A 17,860-nucleotide genomic window follows, 5' to 3' on the forward strand; every position below is an offset into this window, starting at 1 on the left:
CCACCCAGACAGCAGCAATCACGTGCGTCACTGTGGATACTTCTGCGTGACACATACGGGGAGAACATGAACAAATGGGATGGTAAACCTACTTCAGCTCTTTCAAAGAGAGTCAGGGAACTGCAGAGTGGCAGAAACAGAGGCAGCAATGCCAGGAAAGTAGCTGTCACTTCTTCAGCTCCCGAGAGCAATTGCAATTGTTCCAACAGTTGCAATTCCTCTCACAACAACACCAATCATTGTGTACACCCTACATGCCATGTTCAGCATTAGGGGTGCCCTGCCTCCAGCCAGGAGGAGGAAAGGGATAGTGGAGAGAATCGAATCTATTGGAATGTATTCATTAGGTGGCCTGGCAGTTCAAGAGTTCGGAAATACAGGGCTTTAGTTGACACAGGTGCTCAGTGTACTTTATTGCCATCTAATTGCAAAGGGACAGAGTCCATATCTATTTTTGGAATCACTGGTGGATCTCAAGAGTTAACTAAGATACAGGCTGAGATCAGTTTAACTGGTAAAGAGTGGAAGACACATACTATTGTAACTGGTCCTGATGCGCCTTGCATTTTGGGAATTGACTTTTTGAGACAAGGTTGTTTCAAAGATCCTAAGGGTCATAAATGGGCTTTTGGAATAGCATCTGTAGAGATTGAGGATGATAAATTGAAATTGTCCATTAGACCTGAACTTTCTGATGAATCTGCAGTTGTGGGACATCGTGACATTGAGGACCTGGAAGTGCCAATTGCAACTCAAACTGTTCATCATAGGCAGTACAGAACTAACCGTGACTCTTTGTTGCCCATTCATCAGCTGATTCGTCAATTGGAGAGTCAGGCTGTCATTGAGAAAGCTCATTCACCTTTCAACAGTCCCATCTGGCCTGTGCGCAAACCTACGGGCGACTGGAGACTGACAGTTGACTTTCGTGCCCTCAACGAGGTGACGCCACCCATGAGTGCAGCTGTGCCGGACATGCTGGAGCTCCAGTACGAGCTGGAATCGAAGGAGGCTAAATGGTATGCAACCATAGACATTGCTAATGCTTTCTTCTCTATTCTCATAGCAAAGGAGTGCAGGCCTCAGTTTGCATTCACCTGGAGAGGAATCCAGTACCAGTTCAACCGTTTGCCTCAGGGGTGGAAACACAGCTCAACCATCTGTCACTCAGTCATCCACAATGCACTGGAGAAAGGTAAAGCTCCAGAGCACATCCAGTACATCGACGACATCATTGTGTGGGGCCAAACTGCTGAGGAAGTCTTCGGGAAAGGTAACAAAATCATTGACATTCTGCTGCAAGCAGGTTTTGCCATTAAGAGAGACAAGGTCAAAGGACCTGCCAAAGAAATTCAGTTTCTGGGAGTGCGGTGGCAGGATGGTCACCGTTACATTCCTCAGGATGTGATCAACAAAGTCTCTACCATGGCTGTTCCCACCAGTAAGAAGGACACACTTTCTTTCCTTGGTGTGGTGGGATTTTGGAGACTACACATTCCTGGTTTTAGTCAGATTGTCAATCCTCTGCACGATGTGACTCGTAAGAGAAACAATTTCGAGTGGGGACCTGAACAACAAGCAGCCTTTGATCAAATTAAGCGAGAAATAGTCCATGCAGTGGGCTTGGGACCTGTGAGATCTGGTCCGGACATTAAGAACATTCTGTACACGGCTGCCAGTGACAATGGTCCAACTTGGAGTCTTTGGCAGAGAGCTCCAAATGAGACACGTGGTCGTCCACTTGGTTTCTGGGGACGTTGTTACAGAGGTTCAGAGACAAATTACACTGCAACAGAGAAAGAGATACTAGCAGCCTATGAGGGAGTGAAAGCAGCTTCTGAGGTGATTGGAACTGAGTCACAATTGCTTTTAGCTCCTAGACTACCAGTTCTAAACTGGATGTTCAAGGGCAAAGGTTCATCACCGCATCATGCCACAGATGCAACCTGGTCTAAATGGATGGCTTTGATAACCCAACGAGCACGAATGGGTAATCGTGATCGACCAGGTCTAGTGGAGGTGATCACCAACTGGCCGGAAGGCACAGACTGTTCCAAACCTCCAGAGGAGAAAATAACTCGTGCTGAGGAAGCTCCTCCCTATGGTGATCTCTCTGATCAGGAAAAGAATTATGCTTTGTTCACAGATGGTTCCTGTCATCTTGTTGGGAACAAGCGAATATGGAAGTCAGCGGTTTGGAGTCCAACCAGGAGAGTTACCGAAACGAAAGATGGAGAAGGAGAATCCAGTCAGTTCGCTGAGGTAAAAGCTGTTCAACTTGCTCTTGATGTGGCTGAACGTGAGAATTGGCCTATCCTTTACCTCTACACCGACTCGTGGATGGTAGCCAATGCTCTATGGGGTTGGCTGAAGGACTGGAAGAAGAATGGTTGGCAGAGGAAAGGAAAGCCTATTTGGTGTGCTGATCTATGGCAGGACATTGATGCACGGCTGGAGAAAATTCCAGTGAAGGTGCGGCACGTAGATGCACACATGCCTAAGAGCAGAGCCACTGAGGAACATCAACATAACCAGAAGGCAGATCAAGCTGCTAAGATTGCTCAAGTTGATACCAACTGTGAACTTGACATTGACCTTGATTGGAAACACCGAGGTGAGCTGTTCTTAGCTCGGTGGGCCCATGACTCATCTGGACATCAAGGCAGAGATGGAACATACCGATGGGCTCGTGATAGGTCAATTGACTTGTCCATGGACGCTATCACCCAAGTCATCTATGACTGTGACATTTGTGCTGCTATTAAGCAGGCTAAGCGAATCAAGCCCTTATGGTATGGTGAGAGATGGTCAAAGTACAAGTATGGTGAAGCCTGGCAGATTGACTACATCACTTTACCTCGATCGCGTTCTGGCAAGCAGTATGTGCTAACGATGGTAGAAGCCAGCACTGGATGGTTGGAAACCTATCCAGTTCCACATGCTACTGCACGTAACACCATTGTTGGTTTGGAGAGACAGATCTTGTGGAGACATGGAACTCCAGAAAGAATCGAGTCAGACAATGGTACTCATTTCAAGAACAATCTTGTGAAAAACTGGGCCAACGAGCATGGTATTGAATGGATCTATCACATACCCTACTATGCACCAGCTTCAGGGAAGATTGAGCGTTACAACGGTTTGCTGAAAACCACCCTAAAGGCCATGGGGGGTGGAACTCTAAAAAACTGGGACAAACATTTAGCACAAGCTACCTGGTTGGTAAATAGTAGAGGTTCAGTAAACAGAGCAGGACCTGCACAATCAGATTTGGTCCAAACAGTAGACGGTGATAAAGTTCCTGTTGTACATGAGAAGAATCTGTTAGGGAAAACTGTTTGGGTATTTTCTCCTTCGGGCAAAGGGAAACCTGTCCGAGGGGTGGTTTCTGCTGAAGGTCCTGGTCACACATACTGGGTAATGCAGGAGAATGGTGAAATCCAGTGTATTCCACAGAGAAATCTAACCTTAGCTGAGAGAGTTTAAATTCAAGCTGTTAGGAGTTTTCTGTTCTAGGTAACATCGGTGCCCAACACTGAGAGAATCTATAATAGAATCTACAGTATGTGAGCACGAACCCAACATCACCTGGGAGTCCCTGTTCTGAGCTTTTGAATCACCTACATCTGATTGAAGTGTGAACTGAACTTGTATATATTGTTTTAGTGTAAATATTGGTTTAGATTAGATTGGATAATTCTCAGCGATACTCTGAGCGAAGTAGACAGGGGTGGATTGTGCTAGTTTGAAGCAAGCTAGAATGTTTTGGTAAAAGAACTAGATAACGGGCAGTGAAATGAAAACAATTGATGTCATCTTCTCTCACAGTCTCGCTGAGAGCTCTGGGAAGAAGAAAGACTCTTTCTCCATTTTGTTTCTCACTCTTGCTTTTGCCTTAGACCTGGTCACATCTCATTAACCCTGCTCCTACTAACCTTGCTCCCTAACCTCTTGGCTGCACCTCTCTTCTTCCTGAGAACTGGGGTAAGGTTGAGAGGGACCGGGGGGAGGTGTTGGGGTGGTTTGAGAGCCCCTCCTGGGGACTCAGGTTTCTGGGAGGGGAGTTGTGCTTTTGTATTGTTTATCCTTTGTATATTTCTGTATATAACTGTATATATTGTAAATAGCTGCTTGTAAATTCTGCTAGCTGTAAATAAATTGCTTCATCTATATTCCCAGGGTCCGTCTGAGTTAGCTGGGGCAAATACAAAAGTGTGGGGGGGCGGGGTAACCCCCCAAACCATCACAAAGGGCAAAGGTTCATCACCACATCATGCCACAGATGCAACCTGATCTAAATGGATGGCTTTGATAACCCAACGAGCGCGAATAGGTAATCTTGACCGACCTGGTCTGGTGGAGGTGATCACCAACTGGCCGGAAGGCACAGACTGTACCAAACCTCCAGAAGAGAAAATAACTTGTGCTGAGGAATCTCCTCCCTGTGGTGATCTCTCTGATCAGGAAAAGAATTATGCTTTGTTCACAGATGGTTCCTGTCATCTTGTTGGGAACAAGCGAATATGGAAGTCAGCGGTTTGGAGTCCAACCAGGAGAGTTACCGAAACGAAAGATGGAGAAGGAGAATCCAGTCAGTTCACTGAGGGAAAAGCTGTCCAACTTGCTCTTGATGTGGCTGAACGTGAGAATTGGCCTATCCTTTACCTCTACACCGACTCGTGGATGGTAGCCAATGCTCTATGGGGTTGGCTAAAGGACTGGAAGAAGCATGGTTGGCAGAGGAAAGGAAAGCCTATTTGGTGTGCTGATCTATGGCAGGACATTGATGCACGGCTGGAGAGAACTCCAGTGAAGGTGCGGCACGTAGACGCACACATGCCTAAGAGCAGAGCCACTGAGGAACATCAACATAACCAGCAGGCAGACCAAGCTGCTAAGATTGCTCAAGTTGATACCAACTGTGAACTTGACATTGACCTTGATTGGAAACACCGAGGTGAGCTGTTCTTAGCTCGGTGGGCCCATGACTCATCTGGACATCAAGGCAGAGATGGAACATACCGATGGGCTCGTGATAGGTCAATTGACTTGTCCATGGACGCTATCACCCAAGTCATCTATGACTGTGACATTTGTGCTGCTATTAAGCAGGCTAAGCGAATCAAGCCCTTATGGTATGGTGAGAGATGGTCAAAGTACAAGTATGGTGAAGCCTGGCAGATTGACTACATCACTTTACCTCGATCGCGTTCTGGCAAGCAGTATGTGCTAACGATGGTAGAAGCCAGCACTGGATGGTTGGAAACCTATCCAGTTCCACATGCTACTGCACGTAACACCATTGTTGGTTTGGAGAGACAGATCTTGTGGAGACATGGAACTCCAGAGAGAATCGAGTCAGACAATGGTACTCATTTCAAGAACAATCTTGTGAAAAACTGGGCCAAAGAGCATGGTATTGAATGGATCTATCACATACCCTACTATGCACCAGCTTCAGGGAAGATTGAGCGCTACAATGGTTTGCTGAAAACCACCCTAAAAGCCATGGGGGGTGGAGCTCTGAAAAACTGGGACAAACATTTAGCAGAAGATACTTGGTTGGTAAATAGTAGAGGTTCAGTAAACAGAGCAGGACCTGCACAATCAGATTTGGTCCAAACAGTAGACGGTGATAAAGTTCCTGTTGTACATGAGAAGAATCTGTTAGGGAAAACTGTTTGGGTATTTTCTCCTTCGGGCGAAGGGAAACCTGTCCGAGGGGTGGTTTCTGCTGAAGGTCCTGGTCACACATACTGGGTAATGCAGGAGAATGGTGAAATCCAGTGTATTCCACAGAGAAATTTAACCTTAGCTGAGAGAGTTTAAATTCAAGTTGTTAAGAGTTTTTTGTTCTAGGTAACATCGGCGCCCAACACTGAGAGAATCTACGATAGAATCTACAGTACGTGAGCACGAACCCAACATCACCTGGGAGTCCCTGTTCTGAGCTTTTGAATCACCTACATCTGATTGAAGTGTGAACTGAACTTGTATATATTGTTTTAGTGTAAATAATTGGTTTAGATTAGATTGGATAATTCTCAGTGATACTCTGAGCGAAGTAGACAAGGGGTGGATTGTGGTAGTTTGAAGCAAGCTGGAATGTTTTGGTAGAAGAACTAGATAACATGCAGTGAAATTAAAACAATTGATGTCAACTTCTCTCACAGTCTCGCTGAGAGCTCTGGGAAGAAGAAAGACTTTTTCTCCATTTTGTCTCTCACTCTTGCTTTTGCCTTAGACCTGGTCACATCTCATTAACCCTGCTCCCACTAACCTTGCTCCCTAACCTCTTGGCTGCACCTCTCTTCTTCCTGAGAACTGGGGTAAGGTTGAGAGGGCCGGGGGAGGTGTTGGGGTGGTTTGAGAGCCCCTCCTGGGGACTCAGGTTTCTGAGAGGGGAGTTGTGCTTTTGTATTGTTTATCCTTTGTATATTTCTGTATATAACTGTATATAACTGTATATATTGTAAATAGCTGCTTGTAAATTCTGCTAGCTGTAAATAAATTGCTTCATCTATATTCCCAGGGTCCGTCTGAGTTAGCTGGGGCAAATACAAAGTGTGGGGGGGGCGGGGTAACCCCCAAACCATCACACTTAACTATATTTCAAAGCAGTCCCTAAGAGCAACTTCATTACTCAGGAACCGCTGGCTTAAAATGGTGGTCAGAACCATACAAGAGCAGCCACTAGCCACTTGACCAGTAAGTATAGGAAGAAAAATACTTGGTGAACTGTTTTGGCCAGGCTCTATCACAAGCACATCAGCTACCTGACTCATGCCAGCAGATGGTTATTTGGAGATAACCTTGCACTACAAACCACAGCTTCAAAGCAGAGGGAAAGGCAGTGGGGAAAGAGGGCACATTATTTGCTGTTGACAATGGACTCACAGTGATCTAAGCAGGGGGAACTTTCAATACTAATAAAGAAATAATGTAGTCAGTCTCCATTCGATTGCATTGTGTAGAAATCACTATGATTTAGGACTTTTGCCTAGATCCAATTGCAGAGAGGGAAAAAAAATCACCCCTGTGTGTGCTTCTCATTCTAAGTATTCATTGTTTCATATCTGTGCAAGATGTGGGAGCAACCAAGGCTGCCTCATTCACACAGACAAAATAGTAAAGGAATTAATTCCTAAGGCAATAGTAAAATACTGCACAGGAGAATTTCCAAGTCACAAACTCTGCTTATTTAAGCTAAGCTGTTTAATCAAGTTAATTGAAGATATCAAGAAAGCATCTGGAGAAGAACACATTCACCAACCAGTCATGAGCAGTTCATGTTCTTGTGTTACATCTTCTGGGCTCAGGTTCCCTGCTGGTAGAGCACAATCTATCATCAGCCATTACACTGATTATCATCCATTAGTTTTGCCAAGTACAGGCATGAAATTTAAACCTACTTTTGTTGTTTATCAACGAGCTAGTCACATATTGGATCTGAAACAAGTATATAATACTTAGTGTTAGCAAGGGAAGTGTAGCTGAATTAATATTAAGGTGTATTAAAAATGACCAATTGAAATAATTCTCTTGACAAAATATCATTTACTGATTTTTTTGCTTTGTTAGGATGAGCAGGACAGAAGTTTGCACTCCTTAAAAATACAGCTGACTAATACAGAATGAAGGAATTGGTAAGAACCCATGAATACTACAAGATTTAAGTATCAGTTCCATAAATACAAAATTCAATGAAAACGCCATTCTGGTAAACACTGAGAACAAAGTTGGGACTCTTACAAAACACAATTTTTTCCTCCCTGTTATGAAGAAAAAGTGATTAAAATGAAAGATAATCTTCATTATTTCAAAAGCTAATTATTACATGGAATAAAAGCTTCCTGCACTGTAAGAGGCCTAAACACAAAACCTGAATTCTACCAAGACCATCAACCTACATCTTTGTGTGGTGGTAGGCTCAGTAGAGCAAACATGGTCTTATCCATGCCCAGACACGTTCCCCCCCGCCCCGTTTTGTGCTAGGGGAAGCAAGCATGGGAGGGAAGGGTGAAAGCCCTGGTTCATCTAATATGGTGAGGCCTGGCAAAGTGCCATTCTGTTTGGCTAATCTATGTCCAATGCCCCATTAGTCTTGGGCTGGATATTGATAAAAGGGATAAGCAGGTAGCACAGGGCTGCTGCCGCCTCATTTTGTATCCTGAATGTGCCTGGAGAGCTTACCAGGAACAGGCTCTAAATGCCTGCACATGATTGGCCTGCATAGCCAGCATGACATTGTGCCAAGACATCCTACCTGCACCTGAAAGTTTCCTGCTAAGACTAGAAGTCCTGGAGATACAGTTATGCCTTTGTGTAAGGATACCCCGAGGAAGCATCCCACTCACATTTTTCAGTGGGTGTAAGGAGATGCCTGCCCTGCACAGTTTAGGTGTCCACTTGAGTTAAATACCCAAGCTGTCTACATTGACAGCAGTGCTCCGGAGGAACGGCTACCCTCACTACTACGTTTTCTGCGTTGCTAATACAGACATCTAAATTTAGATACCACATTTAAGCAGTCATTTACCTTCTCCTTCCAGCATCCAAAATGAGAAGAAAAATACTTCTATATTAACTCACTTTCTTCAAAGCAAACAAGATGTCAGGTCTCTATGCACAGGAATTATGTTACACCAATAGCCACACAAGCTATCACACCAATTCCAGCTACAGGGGAACGTTACCCTCTCACGTACCAAATAACTCCACACCCGACAGCGTTCACAACTAAATTACATTCTGCCCAACCTTGGACATAGCTTCCTCAAGTTTCAGACTATTTTACCACAGGGAAAACTTCAAATCTAAAGACCTTGAGGGTCTTTTCCATCCTGGTTAATTCTGTGATTCTGCGTGAAAAGCAAAGGGACTGGATTGGTTTCTGTATTCATTGAGACTTTCAGCTTCTCTGTCCCCTATTAACAGGCTGTGGAGGGAGTGCTGCACCAAAAGCTGGCTCATCAGTCACTCTCATATTCCCAGAGGGTTGATACATTTCAGCTTGAATTACCCTTCAGTGTCTTCTTCCAACAGTCAAACTGTGATGGCTCAGCACGTATGGATTTCTTCTCTCTTGGACTATCACTCCAACATTGCTAGAAAGCAGTGCATGAGAGTAAAAATAAACTTGATTCTTGGCACAGGGTCTAAGAGCAGGAAACACAAGCCAGTTATCAATGCCAGAGGTGACTCACTGAAAGAGGCAGTTGTAAATTGAAAGATGCCTAGACATGATTCCAAGGCAGCAGTCTCACAGACTTCTCCCATTCCACTGCAGCTTACCCAGGTGAGGGAAGGTAGATTACCACATCAGCAGCGACCTCTTACAGGAGTCTGAGCATGACAAATATTTTGGAGGAGCTCTGTTTCCTTTCTGCACATGGAGTCTATTTTCACCCTCGTTTCAGTTTTAAATCCTGATGAAAACCTAGGCTTAGTCCCTTTGACAAGAATTTGTGCTGCTGAGTGTTCTTTGCCTTCCTACAGCACATGGCTACTATAAGAGTTACTGCACAGACACGTCTCTCTTCCTTCTCTCCACCCACACATTTTGTTTCAAATACCATTAATATGAACATTAAGAACAAGTAATACATATTCCAGATCTCATGTTCATGCTTGTTTAACGTATCTTGTTATATTTAAACCTCAAAGGACAAGATATGATACATGTTGTAACAAATCCTTCCTGAGCACATTCTCACATCTTGGGTAGATGATCATGGCACTTACAACGCTGCACCTTATTCTAAACAAGCCATCAATGAACTAAGCATAGGATTTTCTAGACTACTGGTAACAACTATGTCAGTACTGACCAAAGTACAAAGGAGCTTCTTTGGTTTATGTTTTAATGATCCTCAACAGTCAGCAGCCTCACTGCATTATTTACATTTGAATATGAAAGATGATAAAAAGCACAGCCTTTTCATCTTGAAACATCAAAACCAAAGGACTACACAAATACTTAGTAAAATATCAGTATACTCTAAATTAGAGGTAAGAATAAGTCAGTATTACACAGATGTTACCAGCATCAGAAACTGACAATACTGAAATGCAGGGACGTGGCTTTGGTACAAACCTGGTGGAACACCAACATGCAGCAAAGCAGTCAAAACTAGGTCAGGATGGTAACACTTGCCATCTTTTAAACATTTTGATGTGTCATCATCTGTAGTTAAAAATTTTAACTGTCAGCTCTGACATGCTTGACGACATTCATCAACACAGAGGGAACTAGCATTTTGGTTGGTTTATTTATGCTGCATCATAATTTATGAAGGCAAAAAACCCTGCACCTCAACACCCTAAACTTTGGTCACACACTCTCCCCTCCCCCCAAAAAAATACCAAAACCAAACAAAACAACACCTAGCTGCTGTGCTCCACAGACTGAGCTAATGCACGGATGAAACCATTAAAGCTCAGAATTTAATTTGCTAGCAGGCTTAACGTCTGCCCAAAGGACACACTGCTGCTGCTTCTTTCCTATGCAAAGGAGAAAATAATGACCCTGCCCAAGGGAAACATCTGGAGCCCCAACAGATTCCCAGGGCCTTGAAAGATCAGCACATGCTATCATCACACACCAAGATTCTCAACTTAAGTCCAACTAGATTGGTGGCAAACCATGAGGAACAGATACTCAATTCCCCATGCAAACATCTTATGCAAATCTAAAGAAGTACCTATAAGTACATCTTTTTACACATTACACAAGTATCAACTTTTACGATAACAAAACACAATAGTTAGTTTTAATAGGCTTTTTTTAATCACAACTGTCTCAGGCAGAAAAGTAAATAATACAACACAATGTCATAAAGACTGGGTTCCAACTTTAACTCTTAAATCCTCAGATGGGTTACACTGAATCTCAGAATCAGTTTTAACCTAAGCAACAATTCGCCTATATTAAGTCAAACACTGGACACATTACAATATTGTACGTAATGGCATCCACCAAGCAAGGAATACTACTACAAAATTACATTTGAACTTTATTTAAAAGCAACTAGTTACTCCAAAACATAATGATTCTACTGCCAAAGGCACATGAGAAACTTTGGCAGGGAATAGAGCAGAACTTCTTCTAGAAACAGAGTCTAAAAGATTTAACTTGGAAAATAAAGTTTCAGAACTATCAGTACTGGTCCCAGATTATTCCCTACATCCAGGCTACCTTGAATGCAGTTATCAAAACAAGAAATGTTTTGTTGTTTACCAAGTAACTTACAAAATCGTTAAAGCTCTGACTCCCTTTACCCAAAACAATCCAACTATTTCCTTGGCTATGCAACGCTTTGACTGTCACAGCATTTTCTCACATGCTCACCTCGTTCATAACGTTGTGTGCTTATTGTTTAAATTTGTGTGGCTTCTAGCACATATTTTCTTTAATTATAGCATAAATTGAAGATTTTGAGGAATTAGAGTTGAGACAATAGCAAAGCCAAATTTTCTTTCTGCCTTTCTTCCAAGCCATTTTCACCCATCCCTAATAATTTTTTTTTATCCCCAGAATATTCTAAATGAAAAATTAAGAAATCAAGAACACAGATCATGACTATGCCTACAATCACTACTCAGGGATTTCTCTTGACAGCAAACTCTCACTATGAAATGAAGCACTGATGCAAATATTTTGTGCAACAAGGCTTCCTTTTGAAACTATGAGCTCCAGTATCTGATGAAGAAAATGTCTTCTCCCACTGGTTTTGCATTCATTGAAGGAGAGATGAAGCAGCAGCTAAAATTAAACGGAGCACCTAAACCTTACAGCAACTTTGAAAAAAACAAAAACAAATCACACCTGGCCTAAGGCAATGCAAGTGGGTCTGCATGATTAACACCTCCTTGAAGGAACCATTCTAAATATGGTCACAAGCCCTACGAGGAGAGGCTGAGGGAGCTGGGATTGGTTAGCCTGGAGAAGAGGAGGCTCAGGGGAGACCTTATTGCTGTCTACAACTACCTGAGGGGTGGTCGTGGCCAGGAGGAGGTTGCTCTCTTCTCTCAGGTGGCCAGCACCAGAATGAGAGGACACAGCCTCAGGCTGTGCCAGGGGAAATTTAGGCTGGAGGTGAGGAGAAAGTTCTTCCCTGAGAGAGTCATTGGACACTGGAATGGGCTGCCCGGGGAGGTGGTGGAGTCGCCGTCCCTGGAGCTGTTCAAGGCAGGATTGGACGTGGCTCTTGGTGCCATGGTCTGGCCTTGAGCTCTGTGGTAAAGGGTTGGACTTGATGAGCTGTGAGGTCTCTTCCAACCTTGATGATACTGTGATATTTAAGTATTCAAGACTATGCCACTTTTAACAAAGGCTACTGAATTTAAAAAGCAAATGGAAACAAGCATTGAGCAGTCTACTCATTGAGCAGACCAACAAGTGAAAATAAAAGTCACCTGAAGTAGCCACTGCTGCTAGATGTAGGTGGTGCTTGAACCGTCTCTAGGTACTAGCCCCACTTCGTCTTCCACCCCATCCCCCATGAACTTTGCTGTATTCAGGTATCAGGCAGAAAAATTACTGAGGTTTTTCATCCTGCAGAAGAGAAGGCTCCAGGGAGGCCTTATTGCAGCCTTTCAGTACTTAAAGTGCCCTACTAGAAACACTATGGGTGGTGAAACACTGTCACAGGTTACCCAGGGAGCTAGTAGATGCCCCAGTCTTTGAAAACATTCCAGGAGAGGATGGATGGGACTCTGAGTAACCTGTTATAGCTGCAGATAGCCCTTCTGACCGTGGCGGGGGTTGACCTAGACGACAGACAACCCAAACCACTTTACAATTCTATGATCTTTGGGAATTGCTAACATAGAACGAGACGATCCAGTCTGACAGCAGACAAGTGCACACCAGGCTTTGGCGGTTGAGTGAAATGACAGGGCAGTGTCAGAACCTTTTGGAAATGTACATATTTAAACCAAGAAAGCAAACTCAATTAGAGTCCACTGTATGGTGTTCAAAGAATTAGTTTCCTATCAGCTCTAAGATGGATTTCATATATTGCTGCACTCTATACTGCACACCAAAGCCTGCCTGTCACTTTCAGCCTCTGACAAATCCTCAAAGGTAAAGTTGCCAAGTCACCCCACTCTGCAGTGCAGCACCATATAACTTATTATCCAATACCAATCATAAGCAAGATTACTCTACAATGCTCAATGCAAAGATACAAAAACTAATCAGGGACAGGCAAAAAAGCATACTAAATATTGCCCAGCATTGGTCTAAGTTCAAGTGCCTTCAGTATGAATAGATTTAGGTCACTGCCAGCATCCTTGTTCAACCTAGGCACCACACCTATTTCTAAGAAGAAAACAGATATAAATTCTCCCTCATGTGTTTGCCTTTTTTTTCCTTTGGCCAAAACACAACAATTTATGTTCAGTTTCTGCACTTCATTTGCTACACAAATGAGGAGCTGCACTGGTCTCAGAGCAAAGAGGACACCCCCAAAAAAATATAAATAACATACAGGTAAATTCAAACTACTACCTGTCACTACTCGGTTTTTTGTGGAAAAGGAGGCAAAGGAAGGAAGCTGTGAGCTCAACCCAGCACTCTTGATAGGCAGACTCAAACTTTAATAGAGCAGAGACAATCAAAACAGAGACATCAGGTTTTAATCCAACATTACCAGTCAAATCGCTGCTGCAGTTCTCTCCTCAAAGCTGTGGAACCCCACAAGCACCTCTCCCAAAATATAACTCAAGTTTTCATCCTCTCCTCTTCGATGCATTTTTCAGTGCTGCCACCAAGGCTCTGGGGCGTGCTCTTTTCTTTAAGCTTTGCTTTAAAAATTAAATTTCTTCAGGGCAAGGCTTTTTCCTTGATAGGTCGTGAATGCTACCGATTATACATACTGTCATCTTTCCAGACACACCGAAAAAACCCAAACCAAATGTTATCACCACACAATCTAAAGGACCTTGGGCTGCAGAGCAGTACAAGCAGCTGAGGCAAAGCAAAGGCATTTCCTGACATCATGTGGGGCATCACCTTAAAGCAAGATTCCAATAGCACCCACCATTTCAAATGCATTTACCCTGGAGAGAGCACAAGTCAAACGCACAGCTGTCTTCAAAGCAACGATAGAATGAACAGTATAACAAAATACAAAATGCACCACTTTCTCAAAGGCCAACTGCTGATTCTTTGTTATCAGCAAACTCCACATTGGACCTTTTCGGAGTGTCACATTCTAGTGTATTTGCAGGTTATGGTCTGCCAATCCAGTTTTCAAAAGCAAAAAGCAAACAAGCAAAGCACCACAACCAACCAACTCCCACAGATGACCTACAGAGAAGTAAAATAAGTCCAAAGCCATACACTTTTCCAGGAAGAGTGTGATGCATTAACATCTCATCCTACAGCAAAATTCTGCACCAGCTCACAGGAGTTATCAGCTGCCTAAATTGCACATCACAAAGCCAGCTTAAAGCCATCTCTGAAGGATATACGTGCTTACAGAGAATGACAGAGGTTCACTATCATGTACATAGCCCCACGAAAAACACATGTAGGTGAGTGAGCTATCTAGTCTGTCAAGTTTCAACTCACAGCACCTGTTTATTTTAAAACAGTGAGCCAAACAACACTAACTTCCAGAATTAGCAAACAGTTGAGTTTTGTCTTCAATTGGTTAACTCTTCAACTGGCAGCCTTAAACCTTGTCTTTGTCACAGATAATGGATCTATACTGGTTTCATAAATGCTGTAAGTCTCCAGGACAATCCATTTTGCCTGCATGACCACTAGCCTCCAGCTGTGTAACTCACTGAGACTACAATAAGTATGCTGCATTCATCTAAACAGTATGGCCAACATGGAGTCCTTCACTTAAGCCACAAGTCCAGGTTTTCTTCCTAAAAGGTGTCAGGAAGGTACGTGCCCCTGCTTCTCTGTCATCAGTCAGTCTTGTCTGGGCATTAAGTCCATCAACATTTATGTCAAAACTCTATCCTGGGGAATCGGCTAAAAAGAAAATACATCTATATTTGCTTTACAAGGAAATTCTATTAAGAAGGTAAGTGCATTTATCCTTACTGAGGAGATGGATGTGCGTATCAAGACTATTCTATGTTATTATTATTCAAGATGGGATTTACCATGCCTGGAAGGACTCTGAAAGCCTAAAATTTGCACTTGAAGTGATGTTGCCCCATCATAAAAAGAATAAAGGATGTCAATGCAGTAGTAGTGAGCAGCCAAGCACATTGAAGACAGCTAATATGGCTTACAGAACTTCAGTCTGGTAAAGAACTCTTTCTACCCTCCTCCTAGTCAAGAAGAATTATGGGAGTGGGACAATTGAGTATCTAACATGATGTTGCTAATCACCTGAACCAAGTATTTTTACTATCTCAGGAACCTATGCTCTGCTCTCTTCAGCTGCTGCCACTAATTCAGACAGCAGAAGACTTCATTTGAGACAAAGAAACCAACCCAGAGCAACTATCATACCAAGTCCTGCAATATGCCATTAAGTGACACTGTAATTTTTTTTTCCCTTCCCCACAAAGAGGACAGTGACTTACATAGAGAAGAGTGACAAACAGTGATTGTGAAGGAAAATGGAACAGAACCATCTTGCTCACTTTTTCTTGGTACATGGAAAATCCATTACAGAAGTTTATAAGCAACAATGAAACCTCACAAGTTAAAGAGCTGCTGCTCGTAGAGTCACAGGAGAGATGGTCTATCATTCAGAAATTTTGGTAAAACCAAAAATCATAAATTCTGTCTCTTTAAAGAGGCAACATAGTCAATTAGTGTAGTAGGAGGTTTTTTCCCCCGCTTCTATGCAAAGAAAGTATCTCTCTCACACTAAAAAGAGTCCTTGCAAAAGGGTGGCACTGCTTTATTATTCCTAAGTCACAAGGCCTGTAGAACAGGAAGCCTGGCATTTCAAACAAGTTTAAGCGACATTTGCAAAGCCAAACAGACATCCAGAGAGGTTATCTCTGTAAGCACAGCGCTCCGCCAGCCCAACAGCTCCAGTATGCGTTTCCAGAGCGACATCCACATGAGGGCCTCATCAAGGCACCGAGCTGAGAAGTTTTGCCGTCCTTGTGACGGAAGTACCCTCAGCCCTGACACAGGCACTGAGGCACAGGACGGTCGTCCAAGGACATCCAGAGTCAGCAGCAAGACACTGACGTGTGTTAGCTCCCAGGAAAACTAGACTTCGTTTGCCAAGGCCAGTTACAAAACTTCCGCTCGTTGTCAGGAGGACTTGCGGCATCTGGCATCGCTCCGTCAGCAGCGCCAAATAACCGAACGGCAACTCGATAGTCGCATCCTACAGGCTGCTTCAGTTACAGAAACAGCATTAAAAATGCACCATCCATTGGGACATGCTGCACAAGCCAGGCCACTTTCATCCACAAGCATCAAGAGTAACTCTTTGAGGCTGTCTTCTCCCCCGAGGATAAACTCACAACGCGGCGACATCTTATCAAGGATCGCTTCTGTCACCGAAGGCAAAGAGAACGCTGCGAGAATATCAGGCATGATTTAAGCGCCAAGGGCTGCAGCCAACATCAAGCCAGCAACTGAAGTAGCAATTGGCCGACAGGACACTTTCCTCCTGTAGCAGCTAAGTCCTAGATACAAAGAAATAAAACTGGTAGGCTGCCAGCATGGACGCTGCCACATCAGCCTCCCGGGATGCCCTGACGCCGGAGCATCAGCTCAGGAATAAGCAAGACCGCTAGGGCAGCTCAGCTCCAGCCGCTGGTCCTTCTGCGAGCGCAGCGACCAGTCAGCGCCAGCAAACCCGCCCGGCTGGGAGCGTTCGGAGCAGCCTCCGGGGCAAAGTCAGTCAATACCTTCCTTTGTTGAAACCCAAGGCTCGCCTAGAAATCCAGCCCTGACTCCACAGAGGTCCCGCTTGCCTCTAGCCCTTAATGAACAGACAGGTCAATGCTGGAACAGTTTAACTGAGATCTGGCTTCTACAGACAAGTGACTACTGTAAATTATCAGCTTGTGGCCGTCATCAGGCAAGAGATTTTACTTTCAGCAGCACTAAGTCAAATAAACTCAGTTTATAAGCAATAGAAATCTCCCACTATCTAACGTCTAAGAATTCTCTTTTACAACTCAGGAAACTTAATTTCTATGGTAAAAAGGTTTCACTACAAACCAGAAACAGATTTACAAGTGAGCCTATTTAAATACTAGCTTGAAAACCAACACTGTTAGGTGGAAAAAAAATTTAAAAAAAAATCCAAACCCTGGGAAAAAAACAAACAAACAAACAAAAAAAAAAAAAAAACCACCAGCGAAACCAGCACCACAAACTCCTCTCTACAGGGCGTGCTGCAAAACGCGGAATTCCCATGGAGGAAACCATCTCTGGCAAACTCACCACAAAACCTCATCCAAGCTCCTCTGTCAATCCGTTACGCGAGGAGAAAGAGAATCCGGAGGAAGAGACGCGGCTCACAAATACACAAACTTAACCCTCGCCGGCCTCCGTGGCTCGCAGGAGCGTCCCCCACAATACACCCCGTGCTCTCTGCAGCAGACGGACTGAGCCCACCAACTGCCACCTCTTCCAGCCCAGCAAGCTCCTGTGAGCAGCGGGGGAGACGCCGCGGCCGGCACCGAGGCGGGCACCGCGCCCGGGGGGCTGCGGGCAGCTCCGGGGCTCGGCACGGCGTGGCTCACCCCCGCCTCTGTTCAGCTCAGCTCCGCTGGGCAGAGCCGGGCCGAGGCCGCCCAGGAGCCCCCGCCCGGTGCCCGGGGGCGGTGGTGAAGGCGGCCCGGTGGCCCCGGCTGCCGGGGGCTTTGTGCGCGCCGCCCTCCCCCTGGGCCGCCCGCCCGCCCGCCGCCTCAT

At 44.4% G+C, this 17,860-nt stretch overlaps 1 protein-coding gene across 7 annotated transcripts in view; it reads right to left on the minus strand.

The window, feature by feature from the left end:
- The window catches only part of SPSB4 (splA/ryanodine receptor domain and SOCS box containing 4), a 149,910-nt gene extending 132,354 nt beyond the window's left edge, over positions 1-17,556 (minus strand). For 6 of the 7 annotated variants that reach the window (XM_064152749.1, XM_064152751.1, XM_064152752.1 and 3 more), the window contains exon 1: positions 17,390-17,556. The gene's annotated coding sequence lies outside the window, so the exon portion shown is untranslated. Of the gene's footprint in view, positions 1-15,555; positions 15,821-17,389 lie in introns of those variants that run through there. The other variant, XM_064152748.1, reaches the window with a different exon arrangement.
- Positions 17,557-17,860: the final 304 nt, after the last annotated feature.

This window comes from Pogoniulus pusillus, chromosome 13 (assembly GCF_015220805.1).
Source record: "Pogoniulus pusillus isolate bPogPus1 chromosome 13, bPogPus1.pri, whole genome shotgun sequence".
Taxonomy (NCBI): Eukaryota; Metazoa; Chordata; class Aves; order Piciformes; family Lybiidae; genus Pogoniulus; species Pogoniulus pusillus.